Here is a 16464-nt window from a genome sequence, read left to right on the forward strand (position 1 = left end):
ACTCTGAGAGGGAAACTAGGAACTATCCACTTACGCCTTTGTTACCTTTGTTGAAGGCATCAAAATGGATTTTCTTTCGGTCTCCCTAGCCGGTCCTCTACTGCTACTAGCCAAGGTGACAGCTAGCTCTAGAATTCTTAAACACCAGGAACATGAAATGTCCCTTTCTCACTCAGCTCAGAATCAGCACCGCTGAATACACGCCTGAGGTGACCTGTAGTGGGCACGGGAAATGAGTCAGATGCTGTGAGAAAACTGCCTGGGCTGTTGAATCCCACAGAACAAGTAAACCCAAACAAGCTGATTTCCTGTTTGCCAACTTCCCTCCAGGAGACACGTTTCATTCACACAGCCAGCAAGAGATCAGGACAATGTTCTTGGTTGTGCCTACAATTTGGCCTGTTTTGCCAGTAAATGACTAAAAACATAACCAAGAAAATGCAGGTTCTTCTTTAACACTCAATGCTACTGTTCTACCAAAACCATAAAAATGCTTCTAAAATCCTCTCCTTCAGGTACTTTTTAAAAAAAATCAGTTGCATGCACCAATTCTTCTAAACTTGCTGGAAACTGTTGCCCAGAAAATCTTCCCCAAAATCCCTCTGAGCTCTGGCATTTCTGTTGTGAAACAGCACAGCAGCATCTCCATGGTTCTTGAGCAGACACTCACTGCTTTGGAGTTTGCATTTCATTGCAATGGGAAGATCACTATTTTAGCACTCAGTCAAGGGTCAAGGTAGACAGTCAGATTATTTCAGGAGAAACTGTAGAAGGAAAGAATCTTCCCTGAATTCTGGGAACAACTACCTACTATTCTTCCTAATCACCATACTCATCCTAATCATTGCCAACAACCTATTTGTCCTGTTGATTTCCTGAGAAGGAGTTGGAATCATAACCTTCCTACTAATCAGCTGATGACACGGCCGAGCAGAGGCCGACACCGCCGCCCTCCAAGTCGTAATTTACAACTGAATCAGAGACATCAGACTTATCCTTTGCATAGCACAACTAGGCTCCACCACAAACACCTGAGAAATCCAACAACTTCCTACCCCATCCCAATCTCCTACACTACCTCTACTAGGTCTCATCCTAGCTGCAACCAGAAAATCCGCTCAATTCGGCCTCCAGCCATGACTCCCAGCTGCAATAGAAGGGCCAACGCCCGTATCCGCCCTACTCCACTCCAGCACAATAGTAGTTGCTGGAATTTTCCTACTTATCCGAACCCACCTTCTATTCAATAATAACCAAACCACCCAAACCCTGTGCCTCTGCCTAGGAGCTTTATCCTCACTATTTGGAGCCATGTGCGCCCTCACCCAAAACAACATTAAAAAAATCATTGCCTTCTCCACTTCAAGCCAACTAGGACTAATAATAGTCACAATTGAACTAAACCTACCCGAACTAGCCTTCCTCCACATCTCAACTCACACATTCTTCAAAGCCATGCTCTTCCTATGCTCAGGCTCCATCATTCACAGCTTAAATGGAGAACAGGACATGTGAAAAATAGGAGGACTCCAAAAAATACTCTCCACAACCACTGCATGCCTTACCATCGGCAACCTCGCCCTAACAGGAACATCGTTCCTAGCAGGATTCTACTCAAAAGACCAAATAATTGAAAGCCTAAACACATCCTACTCAAACACTTGAGCCCTACTCCTAACCCTTCTAGCCACATCATTCACCACGGTACACACAATCCGCATAACCGTACTAGTACAGACCGGCTTTGTTTGAATTCCGCCCTTGACCCCAGTAAGTGAAAACAACCCCGCAGTAACTTCCCCTGTCACTCGCCTTGTGCTGGGAAGCATCCTGGCAGGATTCCTCATCACCTCATTCATCATCCCCACAAAAACCCCTCCAATAACCATGCCACCCTCTATTAAAATAACCTCCCTAATTGTAACAGCCCTAGGCATTGCTTTAATTCTAGAAATTTCAAAAATAGACCAAACACTCATCCTCACAAAACAAGCTCCCTTCTAAAACTTCTCAACATCCCTAGGATACTTTAACCCCCTAACCCACTGCCTAAGTATAACCAACTTCCTCAAAGGAGGAGAAAACATCGCATCCCACCTAACTGACCTCTCCTGATACAAAATACTAGGTCCAGAGGGGCTAGCCAGCCTGCAACTAATAGCAACCAAAACTGCCACCACCCTCCACTCAGGCCTAATCAAAGCTTACTTAGGATCATTCGCCTTATCCATTCTCATCATCCTCATATCCACATACAGAAATAACCAATGGCCCTCAACCTTTGTAAAAACCACCAAATCCTCAAAATCATCAACAACGCCCTAATCGACCTCCCAGTGCCATCAAACATCTCAACATGATGAAACTTTGGGTATCTAGTAGGCGTTTGCTTAATTACTCAAATCGTCACAGGTCTTCTGCTAGCTATGTACTACACAGCAGATACCAATCTAGCCTTCTCCTCTGTCGCTCACATATGCCGAGACGTACAATTCGGCTGACTCATCCGCAACCTCCACACAAACGGAGCCTCCTTCTTCTTCATCTGCATCTACCTACGCATTGGCCGAGGACTCTACTACGGCTTATACCTGTGGAGGATATTATTAATAGTTGGTTAGCTGAGAAAGGCCATGCTGACATAATGCCGCTGGTTAAGCTGAGAGAGGGAAGTCAGCAGTCAGTAAGCTGAAAGGAGAAGTCAGCAGTCGGTGTCCAATGACAGGCACGGACAGACTGCCCTTGCCGCAACATGAGGATAGGGAAGAGAGATTCTTCCTGAGAATATGTAGAAAGTATCAAAAGTATAACCAGAAGAATGCAGAAGTAGGCGTAGTTGCTGATATGTAACTAACCAATCCTGAGCTCAACTTTTGCAATATGTATGAAGCTCATTATGAACTGTATTTACCCTGCTGTACTAATCAATAAAATCGGGCCTGTGATGATCTAATTGATGTCCTGGTCTCCTTCCGTCGACACATACCTAAACAAAGAAACCTGAAACATTGGAGTCATCCTCCTCCTAACCCTCATAGCAACTGCTTTTGTAGGATATGTCCTACCGTGAGGCCAAATATCATTCTTAGGAGCTGCAGTAATCACAAACCTATTCTCTGCCATCCCTTACATCGGGCAAACACTAGTCAAGTGAGCCTGAGGCGGGTTCTCTGTTGACAACCCTGCACTGACCCGATTCTTTCTCTCCACTTCCTCCTTGCCTTCGTCATCGTAGGCCTTACTCTCGTCCATCTCACCTGGTTTACACCCTTTATCCTCCGATTAAAATTACAAAAGGACAACGCATCACACAATTGGTACCACTATCACAAATGACATCGGGAATACAATCATTTACTGGGCAAACACGGAATGAAAAAGGTTTTGGCTCTACTGGCGTTACACTTTTGACTGTGGATTTACAAAATAGATCAAAGCAAAAGGTTTTAATTACTTATGGGCATCAAAGCATAACCCTTTATGGATTTTTGGATACAGGAGCAGATACCAGCATCATTTCTCCAGAAGCGTGGCCACAACATTGGCCTCTATTTCCATCATCAAACATGCTCACAGGAGTAGGAGGATTTACATTGGCAAGCAGATCGCCGCTTTTGTCTGTGTGCATTGAGAATCGACAAGTATCTGCTGTGTTTTCAATTGTTCAACTGCCTCCTACAGTTTCCTGTTTAATTGGAAGGGACATTTTAACACAATTGGGAGTGGTGTTAACTAATCAGCACCCTTTGGGGTAATTGCCATTGCTTGGACTTTCCCCATTCCACTCACCTGGAAAACGGATACACCGGTGATGGTTAAGCAATGGCCATTAAAAGGGGAGAGTCTTATGCATGCCCATGAATTGGTAAAGAACAATATACAAAGGGACACCTACGACTATCCACGAGCCCTTGGAATACACCTATTTTTGTAATCAAAAAGAAATCAGGGAAATATCGTTTGATACATGATTTGAGGGCTGTAAATGACCAGATGGAACCAATGGGGGCCTTACAGCCTGGTCTTCCAAATCCAGCTATGATTCCAGAACACTGGCCACTTTTAATTATTGACCTAAAGAATTGTTTTTTCACTATTGGGCTGCATCCTGATGATATGAAGAGGTTTGCTTTTACTTTACCAGCAATAAATTGTGGAGAACCGGATAAAAGATTTGAATGGACGTCTCTTCCGCAAGGCATGCGCAACTTCCCCACTTTATATCAGCTTTATGTTGATGCTGCATTATAGCCACTACGTCGCAAATGGCCAGCAACTATAATATATCATTACATGGACGATATTTTGTTTGCACAGCAACAGCCATTCTCCTCTTTACAGATTAACAGCATTAAAAATACTCTTGCTGCATATTCACTTGTTATTGCTACAGAGAAAATTCAAACTACAAGGCCCTGGAAATATTTGGGATGGACTTTGACGGATCAGATAGTAATACCTCAAAAATTTGAATTACAATTGGACATTAAGACTCTACACGATGCACAGAAGTTGCTGGGAGACTTACAGTGGCTGAAGCCCATTGTGGGAATACCAAATCATTTATTAGAAACCCTTTGGCCTTTGTTAAAGGGCGTTGACCCTACTACTCCTGTACACCTGACAAAGGAGCATCATCTTGCTTTGCAGCAAATTAGTAATTGTGTACAGCAAGGGTATGTGTCTCGTCGACAACTTGATCATCCCATTGACCTTACTATTTGGAATAGCCCTTGCCATTTGCCTGGTGCTCTCTCTCAACTACAAAAGAAAACGGGGGAGATACGGGTGTTGGAATGGTTGTCACCACCACTACAGCATAAGAAAACAATATCTTCAAAAATTGAACAATTGGCTGCATTAATTAAAAAGGGGCGTCTCAGAATTCTTGAAGTGGATGGTAGAGAACCTGCTAGCATTAGATTGCCTATGGAAGAAGAAACCTTGGACTGGTACTTGATTAATTCGAAGGATTTACAGGAAGCATTATTGACATCATCTGCTAAAGTAGAGACTAGCAAATTAGTGCCTAGAGTTTTGCAATGGATGACAGAATGGAACTGGATCACTCGACCTTTGAGAGAAAAATACCCCATAGAAGGAGCTATTACAGCTTTTACAGATGCAGGAAAGAAATCAAGGCGTGCTGCTGTCACCTGGCAAGAAAAAGGACAATGGAAGCATCAACTCCTCACAGCAGACCTTGCAGATAGCTTACAAACTCTGGAATTGTTAGCAGTAGTATGGGCAGTGTCCAACTTACAGGAACCTTTAAATGTGGTTACAGACTCTATGTATGTCACAGGAGTAGTCAGACGGATAGAGGAAGCGGCAATTAAGGAAGTGAATAATAAATGATTGTATGAGTTACTGATACAGTTAAGGAAAGCTTTACGGGAGAGAAAAGCAGCGTATTCTGTGATTCATATTAGGAGTCATAAATGGTCTGAAGGTTTAGGAGAAGGGAATGAACGTGCAGATAAATTGGTTACCCTACCCATTGATAATTCTTGTCCTATTGATAAGCATACATTGGCCAGAGAAGCACATAGTAGGTATCATCAAAATGCAAGAGGATTAGCAAAACACTTTGAGCTGAGTTTGTCAGAAGCCAAGGCCATTGTTAGAGCATGTCCAACATGTAGTTATCATAATGGTGGAATAGGTCTAGGCATCGGGGTTAATCCTCGAGGTTTAGAAATAAATGAGAAATGGCAAATGGATGTTACACACATAGCTAGATTTGGTAAAGTCAAGCATGTGCACGTCACTATAGATACATATAGTCATTACATATGGGCTACGGCTCAGGCAGGAGAGAAAGCTATACACGTTACCAGACACCTGTTAAGTTGCGTCGCTGTTATGGGAGTACCAAAGAGTATCAAAATGGATAATGGTCCAGCTTATGTAAGTGCTAGAGTCCTAGTAAGTGCTAGAAATTTTTGAATCAGTGGTCTGTTAAGCATGTGACAGGTATTCCATACTCCCTTACTGGACAGGCAATAGTGGAAAGAGCAAACGGCACCCTTAAGCAGTATATTGAAAAACATCAAGATTTGAGAGATCCACAAGCATGTTTGGCTAAGGTTCTGTATGTGATTAACCATTTATGTATTTTTGGGGAAGACGATACCCCCCCCTGCAATTAAACATCACCCGAGGTCAAGTCAGGAAACTACTAAGGAAACAGAGGTCTGGGTCAAGTATAAGAACCCGAGTACAGGATTATGGGAAAAACCTGCAAAAGTATTATATTGGGGTCGGGGGTATCTTTGTGTTTCCTCACCTACAGGGCCTTTGTGGGTGCCTGCTAAGTGGACTAAACCTGTTTTTGATGCAGCCTCTGGTGGATCGCCTTACGGAGGAGGACAAGGAGCGACTGGGGAAAAAACTGCTTCTACTCCTACAACCACTACTGTTACAATTGAAGGGGTACTCGAAAGCGGTGGACAGAGCACTGACACATCACTACCGGACAGCCCAGGAGCTGATTGGTTTTATTGACTCATTATCAACCTTTCGTTTAACAAATCCAGCGAAAGAACATTGCCTTGACTGTCACAATCCACATTGTGCTGCTTGGATAGCCCTACGTTGTGGGGGTTGTGATAGAACTTTTTGGATAGAACAATCATTATTGTGGGATTTGTGGCGTCACACTTGTGAGCACGAGTACACGTGGGGTAAAAGCTGGCAAGATGAATTAAGGAGACAAACAGGGCAAAATGCATATATAGCTTTAAATCTTTATGAGTCTCCTGAACAGAAAATTCTTGCTTATTATCGATGGGAGGTACAATGTATTGTGAATAGAATTAAGGTTCAAAGTAAATCACGCATAGTTTCTATAAGGTGTAGGAAATTAGTACCTTTAACACAGCATTCAATTGTAGGACCCTTCAAGAGGAATCCTGATAGAGCACTAGATTGCTGCATTGAAAAGTTGCAAAAATTGAGTTTGCAAGTGGCAGGACCAGTAAAATTAGGAGCAGCAAGATTGAAGATAGATAAGAAAAGGAAGGCAAAAAAGGGAACGATTTCATCTGAGTAAGGATATCAGTGAGCCTTCAAACTTACCTCATGCTATACCTGTAAGCAAGGATGCTGATTTAGAGTTAGTATATTCAAAAACTGACTCAGCCTTACAATAGACAATCTAGCAAACCAGGGAAAAGACAACGAAGAAAGGAAAAACAAAGCAAGCAGAAAGGAAAATGAGGTTTGTTCTTGTTATACTGCTCAATGCTGTAGCAAGTGAAGCAGTAGGAATAACACACTTTAGTCAACCAAGAGAAAATTTATGGGTGACACTTGCTAATCAAACTAACCAATCATCGCTTTGTCTTAGTCTTGGAGGAGTCACTAACCCATTTCGAACATGCCTGGTGGGACTTCCGCTGTGGTCTCCTGGAGAATTTTGCAGTTTGATAAACAATCAAACCTTATGTATGTCTAACATGTCAAACATCACACTGCCAGTACAACAAGGGTATACTGCAAGTCAGAGTGATGGTTCTCGCCAATGCTTACTAATCCAATCACTTAACACTTCTTTGCATTCTCCTCCTGAGGAATTGGATCTTTTTGGAAGTACAAACGCCAGTATGTCTAACACGACAGCTGGCGGATGGTTTAGCTTCAAATTTTCGGATGCTCAGAATTTAAACCAACCTAAAGAAACATGGGCCACCCTAGATTGATCCCTGAATGTGAGTAAATTCTCTCCGCAGCATTACAGTCAATGTAACGGCACAAATATCACCGCACCAATGAAATTACCCATAGGAATATTTTTGATTTGTGGAGACAGGGCGTGGAATGGTATACCAGCCAAACCACAGGGTAGATCCTGTCATTTGGGGAAATTGTCATTGTTTCACCCTAACGTATCCTTGCTAATGCAGCTGAGTCTAAATTCAAACAGGAAGAGACGTAGCATACATGACTTAGACTGCAGCCAGATAGGAGATCCACAGTTTTGGGGTACATTCAAACAAGTGGTAGTTTCAACTATCTTGCCAGGAGGATCTGCCAATAAAGCTATGAATTTAGCAAAGCAATTAGGGTGCTGGGCAAAGGATGAGCTAAACAAGACATCACAAATTCTAGACATGCTAACCGCAGATGTGCAGAGTGTTAACCATGCTGTTTTGCAGAATAAAGCTGCTGTAGATTTTTTGCTCTTAGCACAAGGGCATGGATGTGAAGAGTTTGAGGGAATGTGTTGCATGAATTTGTCTGATCATTCGGTGTCCATTCCCACTAAGATAAAAGAACTGCAACAGGGACTTCACAGTCTCAAGGAAGAAGAAGGATTAGGAATTGGTGAATGGCTTAAAAGCTTAGGACTTGGGCCATGGCTGAGGAACATTGTGATCTATGCCATAGGACTACTGGGTGTAATTTTACTGTTTTTGCTTATTTTGCCTTGTATCTTTAACTGTATTCAAAACATGGTCAGCCGTACAATAGCAAAAACCTGGCACACTAGTCTTCTTGCTCAAGAAGAAAACGGGGGAAATGTGGAGGATATTATTAATAACCAATCTAGCCTTCTCCTCTGTCGCTCACATATGCCGAGACGTACAATTCGGCTGACTCATCCGCAACCTCCACACAAACGGAGCCTCCTTCTTCTTCATCTGCATCTACCTACGCATCGGCCGAGGACTCTACTACAGCTTATACCTGTGGAGAATATTATTAATAGTTGGTTAGCTGAGAAAGGCCATGCTGACATAATGCCGCTGGTTAAGCTGAGAGAGGGAAGTCAGCAGTCAGTAAGCTGAAAGGAGAAGTCAGCAGTCGGTGACCAATGACAGGCAAGGAAAGACTGCCCTTGCTGCAACATGAGGATAGGGAAGAGAGATTCTTCCTGAGAATATGTAGAAAGTATCAAAAGTATGACCATAAGAATGCAGAAGTAGGCGTAGTTGCTGATATGTAACTAACCAATCCTGAGCTCAACTTTTGCAATATGTATGAAGCTCATTATGAACTGTATTTACCCTGCTGTACTAATCAATAAAATCGGGCCTGTGATGATCTAATTGATGTCCTGGTCTCCTTCCGTCGACACATACCTAAACAAAGAAACCTGAAACATTGGAGTCATCCTCCTCCTAACCCTCATAGCAACTGCTTTTGTAGGATATGTCCTACCGTGAGGCCAAATATCATTCTTAGGAGCTGCAGTAATCACAAACCTATTCTCTGCCATCCCTTACATCGGGCAAACACTAGTCAAGTGAGCCTGAGGCGGGTTCTCTGTTGACAACCCTGCACTGACCCGATTCTTTCTCTCCACTTCCTCCTTGCCTTCGTCATCGTAGGCCTTACTCTTGTCCATCTCACCTTCCTCCACAAAACAGGCTCAAACAACCTGCTAGGCATTCCCTCAGACTGTGACAAGATCCCCTTCCACCCATACTACACCATCAAAGACATCCTAGGATTCGTACTAATGCTCTCCCTACTTGTCTCACTAGCCCTATTCTCCCTCAGCCTCCTAGGTGACCCAGAAAACTTCACCCCAGCCAACCCACTAGTCACCCCTCCTCACATCAAACCCGAGTGATCTTTCCTATTTGCTTACGCCATCCTCCGATCCATCCCAAACAAACTAGGAGGCGTAGTAGCTCTAGCTGCCTCAATCCTCATCCTGTTCCTCACCCCACTACTACATACATCAAAACTATGATCAATACCCTTCCGTCCCCTATCACAAACCCTATTCTGAACCCTAGTCGCCAATGTCCTCATCCTAACCTGAGTAGGCAGCCAGCCAGTAGAACACCCCTTCATCATCAACGGCCAACTAGCCTCATTCACATACTTCACAATCATTCTAGTTCTGTTCCCCCTTGCGGCCGCCCTAGAAAACAAGCTACTTAAACTTTAATTAACTCTAATAGTTTATAAAAACATTGGTCTTGTAAGCCAAAGATTGAAGACTAAACCCCTTCTTTAGAGTTACCCCACCACCCACCTCAGGAAGAAAGGACTCAAACCCTCTGCTCCAATTCCCAAACCTGGCATTTTTCACTAAACTACTTCCTGACCCTACTGCTAAAGAGCTCGAATCACCCCCCGAGACAACCCCTGCACAAGCTCCAACATCCTAAACAAAGTCAACAACAACCTTCACCCCCCAATCAAAAGCAATCCCACCCCCTCTGAATACAACACAGCTACCCCACTGAAATCCAACCGGACCGACAACAAATCCCCACTATTCACCATCCCCTCGTCCATCAACAACCCCAACACACCCCCTATAACAAGCTCCACCATGACAACCAACCCCATCCCAAAACCATAACCAACAACACCCCAGCAACCCCAAGCCTCCGGATAAGGATCCGCTGCCAGCGACACTGAATACACAAACACTACCAACATTCCCCCTAAATAAACCATAACAAGTACCAAAGAAACAAAAGGGACCCCCAAACTCACTAGTCATCTGCACCTTGCAACCGCTGCTACGACCAGCCCCAACACCCCATAGTAAGGAGACAGGTTAATGCAACCGCCAACCCCCCTAGAACAAAACTCAGCCCGAAAAACAGAACAGATTCTATCATAAATTCCCACTTGGCCTCTCTCTGAGATTTACGGCCTGAAAAGCAGTCGTTACAAAATTTAACTATAAGAACACCTAAATACGTCCTTCATTCCCTCCCCCATCCCCTTACCCCCCCCCCCCCCCCTTCCCCCCCTACCCAGCACGTTTTCTTCTTGCTTTCAGGGTATGTATAATAATGCATCGCACTCTCTGCCCCATCAGACAGTTCATGAAATGTAGGATAATCCACATTACACGTCAAGCTCTTCCACCAAAAACCCAAACGGATGGTATTCGTCCAGCCTACCTACCAGGCACATTATTGCTTCAGGTACCATACAACCCAAGTATTTCTACCCAAGTCCAAGCCGCAAGTGTCACCCAAAGACCCAGGATCTTACCTAATGTACGCAACACCCAACCTAGAGAACGAGGAATGTCCCAGTACACCTTTGAATTCCCCTAGTCTACAGGATTCGCCCACCTCCTAGGTAATATTCTCAGCCAAAAGCCTTCAAGCACTCCCAAGCCAGACATGGTTATCTTTTGATCGCATTTCTCACGAGAACTGAGCTATCAACATCATATGTGCTTTAGTTTATTGCCGTCAAGCACATACCTCTCCTATACTTGCTCTTTTGCGCTATTGGTTGTAACTTCAGGATCATAACTTGCTTCATTCCTTCCTCCTTGCCCTTCACAGATACAAGTGGTCAGTTGAATACTCCTCCCTAACTTCATTACCTCGGCATCCCGACCTCTTGCACTTGTTTTCTTTTAGCGTCTCTTCAATAAGCCCCTCAAGTGCAGAGCAGGTGTTATCTTCCTCTTGACATGTCCATGACATGACCGCCAAGCATATGAATCCCCTAACACCCAGAATGTCATGATCTAACGGATAAGGTTGTCGCAAACTTGGCACTGATGCACTTTGACCCCATTCATGGAGGGCGCGCTACCTACCTCTAGACAACAGATAGTGTAATGGTTGCCAGACATAGTAATTATTTTATCATTCACTAGGAATTAACATTTAAATTCCGTTTTATGCATCTGTTTTTTTATCTAGACTTTTTTTTTTCAAATAACTAAGCCACATATCCCTACATTGTCCAAACTACTTACCATCAATACACTTTCAATTAACTTTCCTCTATATTCCCTACTGTCAAAAATAATAACCAGCCACCATCAACACTCCCCTAACCACCCCCAAACAAACATAATATTAATCCCAAAGCTAGCCCCTCTCCAAAAACCGAAACAAACCACAAGTCATGATGACAAACCATCAACCAGCTACCCACCAAATTTCACGTCCTTGTAGCTTATAGAAAGCATGACACTGAAGATGTCAAGATGGCTGCCACACGCACCCAAGGACAAAAGACTTAGTCCTAACCTTACTGTTAGTTTTTGCTAGGTATATACATGCAAGTATCCGCGCTCCAGTGTAGATGCCCTGAACACCTCAATCAGGGAGATAGGAGCGGGCATCAGGCTCACCACAACCGTAGCCCAAGATACCTTGCAATTGCCTCACCCCCACGGGTAATCAGCAGTAGTTAATATTATGCAATGAGTGTAAACTTGACTTAGCCATAGCATATCCAGGGTTGGTAAATCCTGGGCCAGCCACCGCAGTCATACAGGAGACCCAAATTAACTTTATAACGGCATAAAGAGTGGTCACATGCTATCCAAGTAGCAAAGGTTAAAAAGCAACTGAGTTGTCACAAGCCCAAGATGCCAAAAAGGCCTCCCCATCAAAGAAGATCTTAGAACAACGATTAATTGAACTCCACGAAAGCCAGGGCCCAAACTGGGATTAGATACCCCACTATGCCTGGCCCTAAATCTTGATGCTTACACCTACTAAAGCATCCTCCTGATGCTTTAAGCACCAACGCGTAAAACTCTAAGGACTTGGCGGTGCCCCAAAGCCACCTAGAGGAGCCTGTTCTGTAATCAATGATCCACGATATGTCTGACCATTCCTTGCCAAAACAGCCTACATACTGCTGTCACCAGCCCACCTCCCCTGAAAGCTCAACAGTGAGTTCAATAGCCCCACCACGCTAACAAGACAGGTCAAGGTATAGCCTATGGAAAGGTAGCAATGTGTTACATTTTCTATGTTAGAACATAGCGGCAAAGGGGTATGAAATAACCCCTGGAAGGTGGATTTAGCAGTAGAGTGGGACAATGGAGCCCTCTTTAAGCTGGCCCTGGGGCACCTACATACTGCCCGTCACCCTCCTCGCAGGCGCCCCCCCAATGAACTAATAAGCTACTTAGCCAAAGATGATGTAAGTTGTAACAAGGTCAGTGTACCAGAAGGTGCACTTAGGCTACCAAGACGTAGCTTCAGCAAAAGCATTGAACTTACACCTGAAAAATGTCTGCTAACACCAGATTGTCTTGATGCCAAACTCTAGCCCAATCGACATGATCTGGAATAACAAAGCTACTCCCCCGCACCCAACTAAAGCATTCACTATTCCCAGTATAGGTGATAGAAAAGACACCATTGGCGCGATAGAGACCACGTACCGTAAGGGAAAGATGAAATAATAATGAAAACTAAGCTATAAACAGCAAAGATCAACCCTTGTACCTTTTGCATCATGGTCTAGCAAGAAAAATAATACAAAATGAATTTAAGTTTGCTACCCCGAAACCCAAGTGAGCTACTTACGAGCAGCTATTATTGAGCGAACCCGTCTCTGTGGCAAAAGAGTGGGATGACTTGTCAGTAGAGGTGAAAAGCCAATTGAGTTGGGTGATAGCTAGTTGCCTGTGAAACGAATCTAAGTTCACTCTTAATTCTTCTCCAAGGAAAACCTACAAACCCTAATGAAGCGAATTAAGGGCCATTTAAAGGAGGTACAGCTCCTTTAAAAAAGAATACAATCTCTCTGAGCAGATAAATACTGGGTTTTCCAACTGCATTGTGGGCCCTCAAGCAGCCATCAACAAAGAGTGCGTTAAAGCTCTACATTACAAAAATATAAGAACCTTATGACTCCCTCCCCATTAACAGGCTAACCTATATTCAAATAGGAGAAATAATGCTAGAATGAGTAACCAGGGTCCTCCCTCTATGACACAAGCTTACATCTGTACATTATGAACAAACCACCAATATACGTCAAATCAAACAAGCACAGTATTAAGTATCTTGTTAACCTGACAGAGGAGCGTCCATTAAGAAAGATTAAAACCTGTAAAAGGAACTAGGCAAACCCATCAAGGCCCGACTGTTTACCAAAAGCATAGCCTTCAGCAAATGCAAAACAAGTTTTGAAGGTGATGCCTGTCCGGTGACTCACGTTCAACGGCCGTGGTATCCTTACCGTGCAAAGGTAGTGGAATCAATTGTCCCACAAATCGAGACTAGTATGAATGGCTAAACGAGGTCTTAACTGTCTCTTACCAGTAATCAGTGAAATTGATCTCCCTGTACAAAAGCAGGGATAAACCTGTAAGACAAGAAGACCCTGTGGAATTTCAAAACCAGCAACCACCTTAAAACACATACTCACCTACTGGCTTCACTGACACATAAGCTTCTGGTCTGCGTTTTTCGGTTGAGGCGACCTTGGAGCAAAACAAAACCTCCAAAAATTAGATCACACCTCTAGACTAAGAGCAACCCCTCAACATGCTAATAGCATCCAGACCCAATACAATTGATCGATGGACCAAGCTACCCCGGGATAACAGCACAATGTCCTCCGAGAGTCTGTATCGACGAGGAGGTTTACGACCTCGATGTTGGATCAGGACATCGTAGTGGTGCAGCTGCTACTAAGGGTTTGTTTGTTCAACGATTAACAGTCCTACGTGATCTGAGTTCTGGCGCAATCCAGGTCGGTTTCTATCTATGATGAACTCTTCCCAGTACGAAAGGATAGGAAAAGTGAGGCCAATACCACAAGCAAGCCTTCGCCTTAAGTAATGAAAACAACTAAATTACAAAAGGCTATTACACCCCACCACGTCCAAGAAAAGGACCAGCTAGCGTGGCAGAGCTTGGAAAATGCAAAAGACTTCAGTCCTTTAACTCAGAGGTTCCGATCCTCTTCCTAGCTTAACCCAAACCACCCTCATTATTAACCTCATCATAGCCCACTCCTATGCCCTCCCAAACTTAATCGCAGTAGCCTTCCTTACACTAGCAGAGCGCAAAATCCTAAGCTACATTACAACAGTAGTCCTAGTCCAACTATTCAGCCTTTCCTGAAGGTCTGCCAGTCTGCATTTTCAAAGATGTCTTGCTTGTCCCAGCAAACTGAGGAAATGACAGACTCTGCTGCCACAGACTCTCCCATGGAGCCATCGGAAGCCCTGCAGGTTCCTCTGCAAATGCTGCCCCTGTGGCTGCAGACACCCATTTTTAAGATGAACGCCTTGACAGGAGCTTTACCAAAACAGTGGTATCCTAATGCTCTTTCTGTTTCAAAACCAGAAACTCAGTCACTAAGAAAGAGAAGGAAGACATACAAAAGCCAGGTTAGGATACACCCTAACCTAAGCAGAGGGGAAACATCTACTTACGTGTGAAATATGCTACAAAATAGGCACCATAGGTAATTCCATAGGCAGTGAAAAGCAAAGGAGCAATTCCCTCAATCATTTTAACACTGTCCTGCAAGTTTGCAGGCTGTGCTCACACACTGGAAAAAGCAAGGCTCCTGTCGGTGTGCAACAGCCCACTGACAATTTCCTCAATCAGGAGGATTCTCCTGAACTGAGCAAGTGCTAGGACTGCTCTGACACTCAGGCCTTCCATGCACCAGGGTAACCTTCTGATGTTGCTACGACAAGGTGGCAAACATGCCCTGACATCACAAAGCAAACGCTCCATGTTGGTCTGTAAATTTATGCCAAGCAATAACCAACCTTCCCTACAGGAAACACAAAATAGCCTGGGAAGTTCTCCTCTGTCACAAAGCAGCACAAATTCCCCTTGCGGGCCAAACCCTGTCTTTCAAGGGATCCAACAGGAACTCCAGGAGTGCACAAAGCACCTACAGCCTGTACCCCAACTGAGCACTCAGATGGCACCCAAGCAAAGGAAACGAGCCCAAGAAAATGGCCCAAAGCATTGCCCATCTGAGAAATTACCCTCCTTTTAACTTTTTAAAGGTTTATTAAACCTTAAGAAAAGGCTGTATAAGGAAAGATTGGAGCACTGGAAAGTCTCCATGATTAGCAGCCACATGCTCATCTACAAAAGGGATGCTCTGCTTTTCATACCCTTAACCCCTCCCAATGTTTTTTCAGTCAACTCTTTCTCTGCCGTTCAGTGGTGGAGATTACTTTCTTGCATCTTGATTGGAGGTCAGGTGTTGTTACACCCCGCCTGCTGGTCACAAACCAGCCCTCCCCAACTGCCCTGACTACCAAGGCTATTACAAGGGGGAAAAGAAAGAGGACTATGAGAGGACATATTACAATAGCAGCACTTTACATTTGAACAGAATATTTATCCACATAATATCTATCTCTTAATTGTGAGAGCCAACTATTACATTACTCACCTATAATGCACAGAAGCAAGAAAGAAGGCACTGGGTTGGCATAACAGCTGAAATCATTGCTAACAAATCTCCCCACATATTTGCACCTTTATTGGACATGGCCAGGACTCCTGTGGATGTACATCTCTGCCTTTCTTGCCCTTTGGAAGCAGTCAACCTGGCAACTTGTGGGGAAACCAAGGGCTTTGTGGGGGCTGCATTGCTCTGCACACACCCAGGCCCCCCGTGGCACAGAGCTTTGGTGCCTAAAAAGATCAACCAGAGGAAAACAGCTGGAGAAGGTTTCATTTGGACCTTTCTTCCCTGCCAACAGAAGTTGTCAAAATGAAAGTGACCAAGCAGGGCCTG

The 16464-nt window shown here is 44.0% G+C and overlaps 2 pseudogenes; both read left to right on the top strand.

Moving 5' to 3' along the window:
• Positions 1 to 2267: 2267 nt before the first annotated feature.
• On the top strand, positions 2268 to 5339 carry LOC131569165 (cytochrome b-like; annotated as a pseudogene).
• Positions 5340 to 8523: 3184 nt separating this feature from the next.
• Positions 8524 to 9580, top strand: LOC131569166 (cytochrome b-like; annotated as a pseudogene).
• The last annotated feature ends 6884 nt before the right edge of the window (positions 9581 to 16464 follow it).

The sequence above is a fragment of the Ammospiza caudacuta genome, chromosome 29 (genome assembly GCF_027887145.1).
Source record: "Ammospiza caudacuta isolate bAmmCau1 chromosome 29, bAmmCau1.pri, whole genome shotgun sequence".
In the NCBI taxonomy this organism is placed as follows: Eukaryota; Metazoa; Chordata; class Aves; order Passeriformes; family Passerellidae; genus Ammospiza; species Ammospiza caudacuta.